Source organism: Solanum verrucosum, unplaced genomic scaffold (assembly GCF_900185275.1).
Source record: "Solanum verrucosum unplaced genomic scaffold, falcon-dt-bn FXZP01000276.1, whole genome shotgun sequence".
NCBI classification, from domain to species: Eukaryota; Viridiplantae; Streptophyta; class Magnoliopsida; order Solanales; family Solanaceae; genus Solanum; species Solanum verrucosum.
The window spans coordinates 1476388-1492247 of record NW_026019946.1 but is presented as its reverse complement, the minus strand read 5'-3'; positions in this window follow the sequence as shown (position 1 = coordinate 1492247).

The following is a 15860-nucleotide window of genomic DNA, read 5'->3' as shown; positions in this document are numbered from 1 at the left end:
TTGAATATATTCAGAGACTTCACTAAAAATAATAAATATAAATAAGTTATATAGAATGTAATTAATGTCATGTAAATATGTGATTCAAATAAAAATAATAATTTAATGAAACTAACATTTTATTTATACACGACACACTATGACAAGAATAGTGGTAATAAAATTAATCAAAATGAATAGATAAAAATCCTAATATTTTTAGAAATAAGGTTATTTATCGATATATTGTAAAAAAATATATATAAAAAATACTTTTTACTATTTGATGAATTAAAAATGTAAAACTATCAATTTTTAAAATATCGGATTAAAACTGGGTGTCCACAATGATCTCCAAGCAATAGTAGTTTGGCATTTGGTGATGCTTGATGGAATTTCAACAAATCTTATAAATAGAGGTTTTTTCTTCTAAGAATAAAACTTTTCTCTTCTTATAAAGTGTTTTATTCTTCATATTTAATTATCCACTTCATGTTCTTCCTGCATTGATTTGTCCTAATATTTATTGATGATGGTGATTTTAAAGTTAGCACACCATATAATTAATGGTACATCTTTACGAACCAAAGTCCAATCAACTTCAATATGTCGATGAACCACAATAACATCCTCTCAAGTTGTATATGATGAGATGAAAAGGTATCACAAATGAACTATAATCATGTTACTAGAGAAGAGTTGATGTTGCCTTTAATACTTGCATTAGTAATGCTTGTATTAGTCGTACATAGATTATTTCTCGTGCACTGTCTTGTTTGATGTATTAAAAATAGCATGTATTGCATGAAAATATTCATTTATAAAAATATCCTCCACAATTATGGTGAAAAGATGTAAAAGGGCTTTTGAGGGGTAATTAGATCTGTAATCATGCTAATGCATGCATTAAATTCCTTTGCATTACTAATACCTAGAAATCCACGGTATTAGTAATACAATCATCAATACACAATAGAGTGTATAACTAATGCAAGCAGTAGTTGCACGGAACATGAAAATATGCACCAAACAAGGTGCATGCATAGAGAGGTCGTCCTCAAATATTGACCTCTTCAAACATTTGTCAAGGTATTGTTCTCAACTCAACCCCAAGGAAGACATCAAAATGATGTGAGTAGTTCTGGATATCTCATGGCACAAATGTATTAGGATATTATGGTTCAATTTTTCCTCAACAACTGACGTATCTTTCTTCACTTTCAAACAACATTCACGATATTAATGTTTCTCAGTGATAAGATGGAATGCCTAGCCTTAGTGGTGGAGTAGGAGTTGTATTCTGGACTTACAGACTTCTACCCATCATGTTCAAGAATTTGGTATTGGTCCTCTCATTTCATGTTTCATAGATTATCATTTTCTTGAATTAATTTATGCTCACATTTAATAACAATTTTTGATGTTTCTAGTATCTGGATTTTGGGTTCAGGGGGTAATAGGACCTTAGTTTAGTTAAGGTGTATCTCTGGGATTTGGGTCATAGTCTAGGGAGGTACTTCTACCTTTTCCCTTTTTTATTGAATTGTAATCTTTTCATTTTAGAGTTTAGAAAACACATCACCAACTTGATGTTATGTCAGTAGTCAAGGGAGATTGTTGATTCATACAAATTAATAGTTTGTAGATTTGAAAACGACACATTAATTTTTTCTACTACAACAATAAAAACTAAGGTGAGAAAACGAAACCTACAATATCTTAGATTTTTTTCTTTAGTTTTCTCCCTTTTTGTCTTAAAAAAAGTATAAAATTTGTTAAAGTATGTTCATCATATACATGAAGACAAAATAAATAGTTGAGATATTCTCTAGAATAATCTACCAGTCATTAATTATTTTCATATAAAAGAAGTACTAGAACCCACTTCAGCTAAATGTATAAAAATATCACAAATATATATATTAAACATATTAGTGAATTAGTATTTGATAATCTTAATGGAACAATAAGAATGCTAATAATATTACTAAATTTTGGCGTACGTCTTAACATAAAGTATCAAAATATATAAATGATAATTTATGAAAAACCAATCGATGATAATTAGAACTATTTCAAAAAGTATCATATGTGTAATTCTCAATTGATTAATTTTATTACCAATATAGTACAATTTTTTTTTTAATGAATGATCAAATTAATCCATTGCCACGTAGATCCTTATCTATCTAAATTACCTTTGAAAGAAAATAAAAATGGATAATTGGAGGGATCTCCCCTCTTTAAGTGGGCGTGCATCTTGAATTCCCTTTATTTTATGACAAGAACCTTCAAAACATTTCTTGATCAAATTAGGAACTTTTATTGTCATATCTGTAAGATTTTGAGAAGATCTCACTTTCTCTACTCATTCACTTGTAACATACACGTACATATTAAATAAATGTAGAGAAGATAGACTACTAATATGATAAGAAGTATGAAAATAGAGGAATAAAGTCCTAATGATATAAGGTTGCTATTCTGGAGATATTAATTGAAATTAGGTATTGAGCCTAACTCACTCCCCAAAAGCTTGCTCAAAGGGAGGATGATTGCCCAACTCTTATAAGGAGTCCACCAATCTCATTAACCACCAATGTGAGACTTTTGTCATTATTCTTTTAACATCCCACCTCACGCTCAGTGCTTAGCATCTGGTGCAGGGCAATTTTTATTTTTGGAGCCCCCAATATTGGGTGAGATGGACCCTACTCCGATAACATGTGAGATTTAGAGAAGATCTCACTTTCTCTTATCATTCTGTTGTAACATACACATACATATTAAATAGATATAGATGAGATAGAATCGTAATATAATAAGATGTTTATAAATAGAAGAAATAAACTCCTAATGCTAAAAGGTTGCTATTCTGGAGATATAACATGAAATTAGGCATTGGGCCTAACTCACATTCTAAAAGCTAGCTCAAAGGGTGGATGATTGTCAAAGTCTTATAAGGAGTCCACCAATCTCATTAACTATCAATGTAGAATTTTTGTCATTCTTTTAATATCCCACCTCATGCCCAGTGCTTAGCATCTGGTGCGTGGGCAATTTTTATTTTTGGAGCCCAAACATTGGATGAGATTGACTCTGCTCTTATACCGTATGAGATTTGAAGAAGATCTCATGTTCTCTACTCATTCAGTTGTAACATAGACATACATATTGGATAGATAAAGAAGATATATACTCCTAAAATGATAAGAAGTCAGCAAACACTTGAAATAAACTCCTAATGATATAAGGTTGTTATCCTAGAGATATCCTTAAACTATCTAGACACTGTCATTCCATTCTTTTGATTTTTTTTGTGTTGGTGTTTTCTTTCAAATGTTTTCTGGATTCCTTATCTATAGAATAGAAATTTAGGAAACCTCCTTCTCTTTTAATAAAAGGAGAAGATGAGAGAGGTCTTTCGAATGTTGTTTGAGTTTATCGAATCTGCATTTATGGATATTCTAATCAAAAAGCCATAGCTTGTTTATTGGTAACTCAAGTGATATGCATTCAAAAGTTTCAACCGAAATGTCTATGAGTGTATCATAGTGTCACGCCCCAAACTCGAGGGGCGCAACTGGCTCCTAATGCCAAAACTCAGGCCCGAGCCGACCCTGTTAAACCATTTGCTACTAGCGCATGGCAGCCACACGCAATCAAGAAATCAAACAAGTATATCTCGGCTTAAAACTAAGTCATCGGCCGACAAGGCCCTTGTCAACTGATCTATAAAAGAAACAGCTACTCCCAGGAGAACATATAAATAAATAGTCAACTAGCACATAAGTCCTGATTGGGCCGTGGAGGCCATCATGATATTTATACCAAAACTAAAAGCAGGTATATATCAATACAATACATCAAATAGCTCACAAGCTTCCGCAAACCAACAACATAGGCCAGTGTGGCCATAACGTAGCTATAAACCCCACACACTAGTCTGCAAGACTCTAAGAGTAGTAAAGATTGGTGGGACAGGGCCCCAGCCTACCCATAAAGATATATAAATAAAAAGGGTAACAAACCTCCCAACTCTGGCAGCTCCGGAGGAAAGGGGCTAGCCAACCGGATAAAAGTCAATCCTGCTGTTGAGGAGGTCTACTCAGTTATCTATCAGGACCTGCATGCATGAATGCAGCGCCCCCAAGGCCATGGGGCATCAGTACAAAATAATGTCTAGAAAAAATTAAGTCTTATACAATGTCTAAGTGGAAATACTAGAAAGATAACAACTATGTCCTCGAATATATGAGGACATACCAAGCTTCTTGAAAAGAGTCAATATCCCAAGCTTCCTCAAAAGATCTCCTCAATTCCCACCACCTACACTTATAACAATAGAGAAATATGGAGTTAGTACAATAAGTACTAAGTATGATGACTATGCAAGAAAACATGCACAACGGACATTTAGAAGGAATGTATGCTTTTAAGACCTTCTTTGACAAACCTTTACAACCACAAGCATAAATCCGCATTTCAAGTCACCATTCACAATTAAGACCATATTCACATCATTTACAACTCAATTAATTCAAGTGCACAATACTTAAACAAGATAGTAAAGTAATTCCTTCATTACCATTTAAGCCTCTATCTGAAGTCACCCTAAGCCACACTTAAGTGAATAATGAAGTGACCGCCCATACAACCTCTTCATATACACCTAAGTGTTCCTAAGAGTTACCATAGACAAGGTTTTTATCATTACATTATAACTCACTAAATCAACATTCTTTTGGGACCTTGTGAATAGAGTAAAAATTAGTAGTTCACCTACGGTTCCAATGATCCTATTTTGACCTGATTTTTTGGTCCAAATTCTTTAATTGAAAATTAGGTATCATTTTTCTTGTTTTTTGACATTTTCATTGCTATTTTGATAGTGTGGCACCGTTCAGTGGCCCTTAGAAAAAGGAAAAGATCAAGAATAGAGGTTCAAGTGCAGTTTAAGCCTTGAGGTAGGTTATGGTTCATTCTTTTTTTACTTGAATTGATTCGAACATATGTAGGTTTAGTAGTATCAGTCATTAGGAAGGCTTTAGTCTAAGGCTTTAGGTTAGCATGATCATTAGACTATACTTTCGGCCATTGGTTAGTAGCTTCGCATATAGCTGATAAGCTTAATTAAGGTTGATCCTTAGCCTTGATTGATGTTATAGAATCCTTAGAATGCTTCTAGGAGGTCGAAACTTAGGTTTATTTGTATTTGTTGACTTAGTATGGCTTCATCTCGACCTAGTGGCACCCACACTAACCCCCGGTGGGAGAACAAACAAATTAATATAATACAATCCATAGAACAATCAAAATGACCGGTTTATAAATAAATACAAGCTTTTATAATTCCAAAATCCAGTTTGCAATAACACAAAATTTGTCATCAACACTGCAGAATTAACCCCCTAGAAATTGAATGTTGTCTACCAAAACTATAACTTTTTATAATAAGGGATGCAACCTTGAAAACCCAAGAAAACATAAGTCTAAAAGCTCTAAGTTCAAAGAGATGAACTAAGAAGATAAGAGTAATATATGGAAACCCCAAAGAAGTAGCTCACCCTTGAAATCAAATTTCACTCGTCTCATAGTAGAGGTCTAGCAGGAGCCACCTAAATATACCATATACTCAAAAAAGAAAGAGAATGTGCAGTATCAGGACATAACCACCGTATACTGATAGGATCATCGACTAGTTCCAGTTATATGAAATATGAACAAGAAACTACAACTTGGGAAAATAGATAATATACAATTAAATCACACTTATAGCATAACACAGACTCTGAGTCCTCACCTTGAGTTGATATGCATATAAAAAATGAACAACCATAGCACAACAACTCAACCAGATTCTCTTATGGAACCCACACACAAATTGTTAGTGTACCAGTGCGGTACCAAAGCAAACCATATATGGATATCTTCATACTACGCATGGTATCCAAGCCAACGATTAGTATACACCAGGCATGGTATACCAGACAACCATGGGGATATCCTTTACAAGGCATGGTAACCGAGCCAACCATCAAACACACATCACAATCACAACCACAATGAATAGCAATCACACTTGTACACTGAAGTAAGCACATGCATTGCATACAATTGGCAACATTGAACATTTCAAATCATACTTTTTCCATTTACCTAATCATGTATCATGAATGTAATACTAATGAAGCACTGAAAAAGCATATATAAGATAAATGGGAAAACAAACAACCATTGCCTACCTTGAATCAAGCCTTGGAAGCTCTACTGAACATTAGTCTTCCCCTTTTTATGAATATTGGCTTGTTCCTGGTCTAAACAATAACAAAATACACAACAATGAATAATTACCTATAAATACTCGGATTATAATCAAATCCTAACTCCAGGTGATTTGCCTGATCATCCGTACAAAAACTAAGGTTTTCCACCATTAATTCAAGTCAAACTCTCTCTAAGGTCACCCAACAAGGATTCTAAGGCCTAAGAATCACAATACCAAGGTAGGGGAATGAATTACTTATCTTTACTGAAGAATTTAGTAAAAGAGTGAAGAAAATCACCCTAGGTTTCCCTTCCTCTTCCCAAAATGAGTTTTATAGAATAATGAGGGGTTCAAGAATTTCAGCATAAATTGTGATTTAACCCCGCTATAGCGGCCTAACCCACTATAGCGGCTCCGCCATAGTGTGACCACCCACTATGGTAGGAGTTAATCTACCACTATAGCGATGTGACATATGCTATGTAATATTGCATAGAACAAAAACTTGGCCTTCTCCCAAAAGTTCGTGATAAGTCAGAAATTTTGGACTCATTTTAGGCTTCTAATTCACCAGATTATATCCTCAATGGTTGTTTATGTCCATTTCTGATTCTAATCTGTTTGAATTTCATCTATGAGAGCTGTACAAAATGAGGACAAAAGAAAGCAAAGGAAGTCAAATTCATATAATCTCTAAAGTGTTCAGCTTGAAAATCCTTTTTAATATATCAAAACACATAATGATTGTAAAATGTTTCATGTCTTAATATATTTTTTTCTTCTTTCTTACAAAATTATAGTTTCCATCTTCTTACAGTTGCCTACATAGTAAGACCTTGTTGTCAAATGAGTATAGTTTTTATAAAAGTTGTATAGAAACTTGATATACATATGCCTTCCATAAGACGTGGCTAGAGTAGATCATTATCAATTTTGTGATGTATACCTATACAAAGTAATAATTATTTGTGATGTATATAAATCATAATTACACTTATATAATCTTTGTCTCGTTTGGCTGATTCAAAATTAATCGTCGCTGCCAACTTTAATGTATGTAAAGATGAGATAGTTTATTTGGTACATAATAGCAATGCAATAAGAATACAAAGCTAATGATTAAACAAGAAAAATAACAACACATGACACGAAGGGGAATTTTTCTTCTTCCTAGAAGAAAACAATTTACTACTCTGCATTGTTGCAATTCCATCGAGCATGCCCAACTTCCAAAATACATCTTCTTTAAATATAATTCCAAAAAGGTGATGCTCGGTTGAGTTGCAACGTGTTGTTATAAAACTCATTCCTAAATTATGTCAAGAAAGGCTGTTAACACAATAATATATTTGATACTTTAATGGCTGATTGAAGTTTTAGGATTAGTTGTATTCTTAATTAAGATTTGTGGGTCTTGATTAAACTTATTTGTAACTAATTTATATTACTATTAGTCTTTTTTATTCATTCAGTTGAAATCACCGTATTACTTTTAAGGGAGAAGGGAAAAATATACCCCCGAACTATTATAAATGGTATGTCAATACCCTTCGTTATACTTTAGGGCTATTCATACCCTTACCGTTAATATTTTAGGTTGTGTATACCCTTGAGGTTAACGGAGGGACACGTGGCTTCATCTAAACAATTCGACTAAATTTATTTTAATTTTATCCATAAATTAGAAACCTACCCATATGACCCGCCCATGACCCATTTATCTTAAGCAAATTTGGATAAATAATGGCTACAGGATTTCGTCACTTTTATTTCCTTCACCATATTTTCACCATTGCTTCCCGGTCGGCTCTGACACCGTGTGCGCCTCAAACCCAGGCCTCAACGCCGTCGCCATCGATGACAAACATATAATCTTGACCGGCAATTGAAAAGTCAATTTTGTAGTGTTGAAGAGAGATTGATTAATCTGGGTTGGTGATGTTGACTTTGACGGCAATGGAGCACGGGGAATCGGAGGTGGAAAAGCACCCAAGATCTCCCCAAGTCCATGTTGATTCCATCTGTGATCTACCTGAACTATTTTTCCGGCGAATACAAGCAAAAAACATCGGCAGCGAATCCAATTCTTAATTTCTCATACATTTCTGTATTTTCATTCATTCTCTGATCTTTGTTGTGTAATCACCATTCTCCATCGCATCTATGTTGAAATAAAAAGTTCTGATTTGCAAATGTTAGAGGGATGAATTTGATCACAAAGTTGGTGAAAAATAAAAATTGAAATTCGGTGCAGTATTCAATGAAATTATTTTAGTGCATTTGGGTGGTTTTGGGTTATGATTTAGGTATGACCGTATGGGTTTTTAAATTATCGGGTCATGTGGGTTTGATTATGGGTGGGTTTTTAATTTATGGATAAAAATTAAAATAAATTTAGTTGAACCGTTTAGATGAAGCCACGTGTCCCTCCGTTAACCTCAAGGGTATAAACAACCTAAAATATTAACGGTAAGGGTATGAATAGCCCTATAGTATAACCAAGGGTATTGATGTACCATTTATAATAATTCGGGGGTATATTTTTCCCTTCTCCGTACTTTTAATAGGTGTAATTTGCTTAAAGCATGACACTGAAATGTTGCCACAAATTGAGATATAAGCTACACTCAAGTGCTCACATGTTTATTTTTAAGACCTAACGGAGTCAATGCTTCGCCTAGACTTTCTAACTAAACATTGTCCAACTAATCTTGGGTTCAACATTGTTTACTTCTTGGCTTATGGTGAAGAGGGTTTTGCTCTATATACATAGTTTATGAGGTACTTGGGTTCAAAAGATCGTGCTAGGGTTGCAAATTTTGGTGTTGGAACCTCCTTGTTCTTAGTGGCACCTTTTGACTTCCTTATGAAGGTTCTAAAACGTGTTAGTCCAAAACATTCAAATCACACAATAAAGCTATTATAGACCAACAACTTTAGAACCTTCTTAAAGAAGTCAGAAGGTGGCAACAAGAACAAGAAGGTTCCATCACCAAATTTTACAACCCTAGCACAATCTTTTGAACACAGGTACCTCAAAAACTTTGTATACGAAGAAAAATCCTCTTCACTATAAGGCAAGAAGCAAAAAATGATGAACCCAACATCATTTCTGCAGTGCTTAGTTAGCATGTCTAGTCTGTATCTGCCAGAGCAATTGAGTACACTAGGTCTTAAAAATGAAACATGTCAGCATTTGAGTGTAGCTTCTTTATTTCAAATTTGTGACAACATTTAAATGTCGAAATTTTAAGCTTATTAAATCCATTAAGAGTAATATAATGCATGCAACTGAATGAAGAAAAATCAATAAGAATTAAATATATTAGTTTTTTGATTAGTTGAACCAAGACCCTAAAGACTTAATTAAGAAGAAAACTAATCCTGAAACTTCAATTAGGCTAATAAAGATTAAACATATGCTTGTGCAAAAAGCCTTTCTTGACATATATCGGAAATTTTTTCTAGAATAACAAGATACAATTCCATAGAGCATCACCTAACAAGAATCATTGTTATATCCCTCATATTTTTAAATTAGCTGCAACGTCGTGGGACTAAAAGTGTAGAGTCACCACCTATTATAGGAAAAATAGGAAAAACGTTAATTAATTGATAAATAAATACTAATATACGAAACAAATTAGATTCTAGGTAAGGGTTCATGTGATTACGAAGGAAGGGAATTAGGACCCTTGAGTAGCCACAAATGTGGGTCCCAACTGAACTCATTTTCTTAATTGAGGAGGAGATAAAAATTGGTTTCAAAAGTATGCTAACATGAAATATGTATAAATAAATAATATTGTAAAATTTAAACATGAACAATGGTGAAATATTTACCAATTGTCAATAATACAGATAATGATGAATAAAAAATTCAAAAAGTATTCAAACTTTCTTTCAAATATCTTCTTTGGAAAACAATTCTAAATATTTATAATAAACACTTAATAAAATTATTACAAATGAATTAAGATGAACAAAATAAATAATAATAATAAACAAGTAAAAAATAAAACTCATTTTATGTACATATAAGGTCTTGAAATTCTGAATTTTTTTTCCTCATGACATAAAGTAAAAGGATCTAATGATCATTATTATCAAAATAAACTATCTATAACTCTTTTTAATCACATTAGAAATATAGTGACACAACTTCAAAAAATGGTCAACGAACAATAGAGATTTAATGAGTTATGGATCAAAGTTCCACAAACAGATAACAAGTTCCAACAACAAAAGATTCATCAACATTGTGTCAGCTAGTAAATAAATATTGTTCAACACATCTGAACCAATGAACAATAAGCAATACAAAATAGCAATTAAATAACATTCACCATACAGAGAAGTGATAGAAATAACAAAGCAACAGAATCAAATTAACACAAAAAAATTAGCATAAAATTGTAAAAGCAATACCATAAAAGTATAAAGAATTGATATATCCTATAATAAATATAACCATGGTAACTACAAAACATATCTATCATACAATACATGAAATACCAATAAAAATAAATAAAAGGTGAAACAGACCAAAGATACTAACAAAGTTGCGCTAGGCAAAAAGTTTGTTGGTAAAGTTGATTGCTCATGTAATCACCCATCTCTAACTCTCTATCCAAATCTCAATAGAGTACATCCCCAAAATTTTGACCTGCAAAAAAAAATTAGTTGGGGGATAGGGGAGAGGACGTTGGTTGGGTCTCGCTGGAGCCTGTGGCGGAGCCAGGATTTCAATAAGGAGGTCCAAAATCTAAAAAAATAGACACATGAAATTGCCAAAGGGAGTTCGACATCTACTATATAAATCTAAAAATTATTTTAACCAAGTATATATCATATAATTTTCCGCCGAAGGGGGTTAGGATGAACTCACTAATTGTAAGGTGGCTCCGCCACTGGCTGGAGCTGTGGTGGTTTGATATCGTTAGTGGTTTTGCTGAGAAAGTTCATCGAAACATTTCTTTTCGGAGTTTTAGCATGAAATTTGCATTGAATGAGAGATCTTGAAGAGATCTACATACCTATGTAAGTTGTGTGGGAAGAAAATAACTTGAACTTTATGAATTTCAGAAAGAAACTGACAGTTGATGTTCTTTTTTTTTCTAAGATCAATGGACTCTAGTTAAAAAGAAAAGGAAATTATTTGTGGATTCATGTAGAGGACAGTGAGGGGAAAAAGTGGTAAATTTTGGGGCCATTTTTGGGAAAATTCTCACCAGAAATTTGGCATGAAATTTATATCAAATGATAGCTATTGAAGAGACCTGCATGTCTATGTAAGTGGTATGGTATGAAGATGACCTGAACTTCACGAATTTAAAAAAGAAAGTGGTTGTGGGTGTTTGATTTTTCTCAGATCTACAGAGTTTGGCTAAGAATCAACGGAAATGATAATTTTTGAATTCATGTAGAGGGTGAGAGAAACATGTTGTGAAATTTGGGTCCATTTGTAAATTCCCGACCGGAGTCCGATGGTGGTGGGTAGTGGTTCGACGACAGTTGAAAGGGAGGAGAAGAAGATGAAACCCTGAAATCTATCCATTTCTGATTCTAATCTATTTGAATTTCATCTATGAGAGCTTAAGTATAAAATGAGGACAGAAGAAAGTAAAACAAGTCAAATTCATATAATATCTAAAGTGTTCAACTTGAAAATCCTTTGTGATATATCAAGACACATGATGTAAATGTCGACGCCATGATCGTAAATGTTTCATGTCTTAATATTTTTTTCTTCTTTCTTAAAAATTTGTAGTTTCCACCTTTTTACATCTACCTACATATCAAGACTTTGTTGTCGAATGAGAATAGTGTTTTATAAATGTTGTATAGAAACTCGATAGACATATGCCTTCCATAAGATGTGGCTATAGTAGGTCATTATCAATTTTGTGATTTATACCTATACGAAATTAATAATTATTTGTGATGTATATAAATCATAATTACACATATATACTCTTTGTATCATTTGGCTGATTCAAAATTAATTGTTGCTGCCAACTTTAATGTAAGTAAAGATGAGATAGTTTATTCGGTACATAATTGAAATGCAATAAAAATACGAAACCAATGATTAAACAAGAAAAATAACAACACATGATAGGAAGGGGAAGTTTTCTTCTTCATAGAAGAAAATAATTTACTACTCTAAATTGTTGCATTTCCATCAAGCATGACCAGCTTCCAAAATACATTTTCTTGAATATGATTCCTACAAGGTGATGCTCGGTGGAGTTCCAACATGTTTTTATAAAAATCACTCCTAAATTATGTCAAAAAAGGTTGTTAGCACAATCATATATTTGATTTTTTTATGGCTAATTGAAGTTTTAGGATTAGCTGTATTCTTAATTAAGATTTGTGGGTCTTCATTCAACTAATTTGTAACTTATTTTTATATTAGTACTACTCCTTTTATTGATTCAGTTGAAATCACCGTATTACTTATAATAGGTGCAATATGCTTAAATCGTGACACTTAACTACCACAAATTGAGATAAATAAGCTACACTCAACTGCTGACATGGTTCTTTTTAAGACCTAACTTAGTCAATGCTTTGCCTAGACATGCTAACTAAACATTGTGCAAATGATGCTGGGTTCAACACAGTTTACTTCTTGGCTTATAGTGAAGAGGGTTTTTTTTCGTATACATAGTTTATGAGGTAACTTGGTTCAAAAGATCGTGCTAGGGTTGCAAAATTGGTGATGGAACCACCTTGTTCTTAGTGTTGACTTCCTTATGAAGGTTCTGAAAAGTGTAAGTCTAAAACTTTAAAATCACACATAAAGCTATTACAGACCAATAACTTTTAGAACCTTCTTAAAGAAGTCAAAAGGTGGCACCAAGAACAAGAAGGTTCCATCACCAAATTTTGCAACCCTAGCACAATCTTTTGAACACAAGTATCTCATAAACTCTATATACAAAGCAAAATCCTCTACACTATAAGGCAAGAAACAAAAAATGATGAACCCAACATCATTTCTATAGTGCTTAGTTAGCATAGCTAGTCTCTATTTGGCAGAGAAATTGACTATGTTAGGTCTTAATAATGAAACAGTGTACCTTATTTATTTCAAATTCGTGACAACATTTAAGAGTCGAAATTTGAGCTTATTAGACGTATTAAAAGTAATACAAAGCATGCAACTGAATGAATAAAAAGCAATAAGAATTTAATATATTAGTTTTAGATTAGTTGAACCAAGACCCAAAAGTCTTCATTAAGAAAAAACTAATCCTAAAACCTCAATTAGCCCAAGAAAGATTAAACATATGCTTGTGTAAAAAGCCTTTCTTGACATATATTGGGAATGTTTTCTAGAATAACAAGATACAATTCCATAGAACATCACCTAGCAAGAATCATTGTTATATCACTAATATTTTCAAATAAGTTGCAATGTCTTGGGACTCAAAAAACAACTAATTAATTTAAATAATTTAAAATTTTAGAGTCACCACCTATTTTAGGAAAAACAAAAAACATTCTAATTAATTAAAATATAAATGTTAATATACTAAACCAATTAGATTCTAGGTAAGAGTTCATGTGATTACGAAGGAATATAATTAGCAACCTTAAGAATCCACAACGGTGGGTCCTCACTGAATTCATTTCTTTTAATTTAGGAGGAGATAAAGTTAATTTCACAAGTATACTAACATGAAATATGTATATATAAATAATATATTAAAATTTAAACATGAAAGATGGTGAAATATTTACCTATTGTCAATAATATAGATAATGATAAATACAAAATTCAAAAAGTATTTAAACTTTTCTTTGAATATCTTCTTTGAAAAACAACTCTAGATACTTGTAATAAACACGTAATAAAAGTATTACAAATGAATTAATATGAATCAAAAGAAAGCCTATCAGTGCCGGAAGGTCAACCAACAAAGCGGTGAGACATAAGTAAGCATGTCTTACCAACTAGTGACGTGTTTTAAAGTCGTGCGAGCCTAGGCCAATAGCGGATAATATTACTAGCAGACTGGGCTGTTACGAATGATATCATCATCATTCATGTGTTTGCCTTGTCGATGTGGGCTAGAGTTCGAATGAGCTTATACAAATCCTGATAAGGCGCGACAAACCTCAATGATGAGTCTAGGCAAATTCCATACGGTGGGACAAACCTCAACGAGGATGCTGAGTCCATAGAGGGGGGTGTATGTAACCCCCCAACTTAAAACAAGAAGTCCCACATAAGAAAAACACAGGATATATTTTGGGTATGTAAGTAAGTAGGTCTTACCTACTAGTGACGCATTTTAATGCCGTGTGAGCCTAGTCCAAGAGCAGACAATATCACTAGTGGGTTGGACCTTTAAAATACGGCACCAATGTAAACTAAATCTTGTATGTCAGTTTGTACTACAAATAAAATGTGCAAAATAATTATGCAGTTGACAATAATATTCAGAGAGTAAGAAGCAATAATACAAAGATAATCGACAATATCTTTCAAGTATTTCAAAGTTTATTCAACTGTGTATAGCATGATTTCTATGTACGTCAATTTTATAAGTTATATTGAGGAATACTAAATAATGTCATAAATGATAACATTAACCATTAAGATAATCATGAAGGTTATGATGGTTTGAGTTACAAGCATTGTAATGAGAAGCAGCGGAAATAACTTCTGAGAGATTATGGACATCCATCATAAGTGTAATATTTTTCATAATAGGATGGATGTTACTTTATTGGCAAAAGGCATAAATTGCCCCCTAAAGGAATACCCAAAAGTCATTTACACACTTTAACTAATGGGGTGACCTATTACACACCTTAAGTACATAAAAGTATATTTATTTCCCCCTTCCGTCACCCAACCCAGGACATTATGCCTAGAGTGAAAGCCACTCGCCTCCTAGTTAAGCCACGTAATAAAAGACCCCAATCCGATTCATTTGACCCAAACCCGTTTCTTTTCACCCAAACCCGTTTCTTTTCACCCAAACCCGATTTTTTTCACCCAAATCCATTTTATTTTACCCTAGTCCATTTATTTCACCCACCCGTTTCCTTTCTCTAAGAACACCAAAACCTAATCGAAAAAATTCATCTGTAAATCCTAATTTTAGCTAAAGATTTCTTCGATTTTGTGGTGTTTTTGAAGCATCCTTATAGTTATATTTGAAGAACATTGTCGATCGAGGCGTTCATCGTTTGGTGGAAGCAAATCGGTGGTTACTAGGGTTTGGTGGGTACAATCGAGGCGTTCATCGTTCATAATTTGTTGTCGTCTCCATATTTGAAAGGTCAGTCAAACATTTCTAGGGTTACTTCATAGTTCATACTTTTTAGCTTAGGGTTATTTCGTCTTTATATTTTTTTCAAGTTTACTGTATGTCGTCTTTCATTCACATGATTCCCCGTTGTTGTTGTATGAATTTTTGTTATTGTATATGTTTTGTCGTTGTTGTTGAGGGTTAACTGATAACATAATTTTCAGGTTAAAATGTCTTTTGAATTGATTACTTTGAGATTTTACCACGGTGGTGTTATTAAGATTGGAAAAAAGGAATACAAGGGGAAACCATATCATGGTGGAGGAGTTTATGAGTTTTTA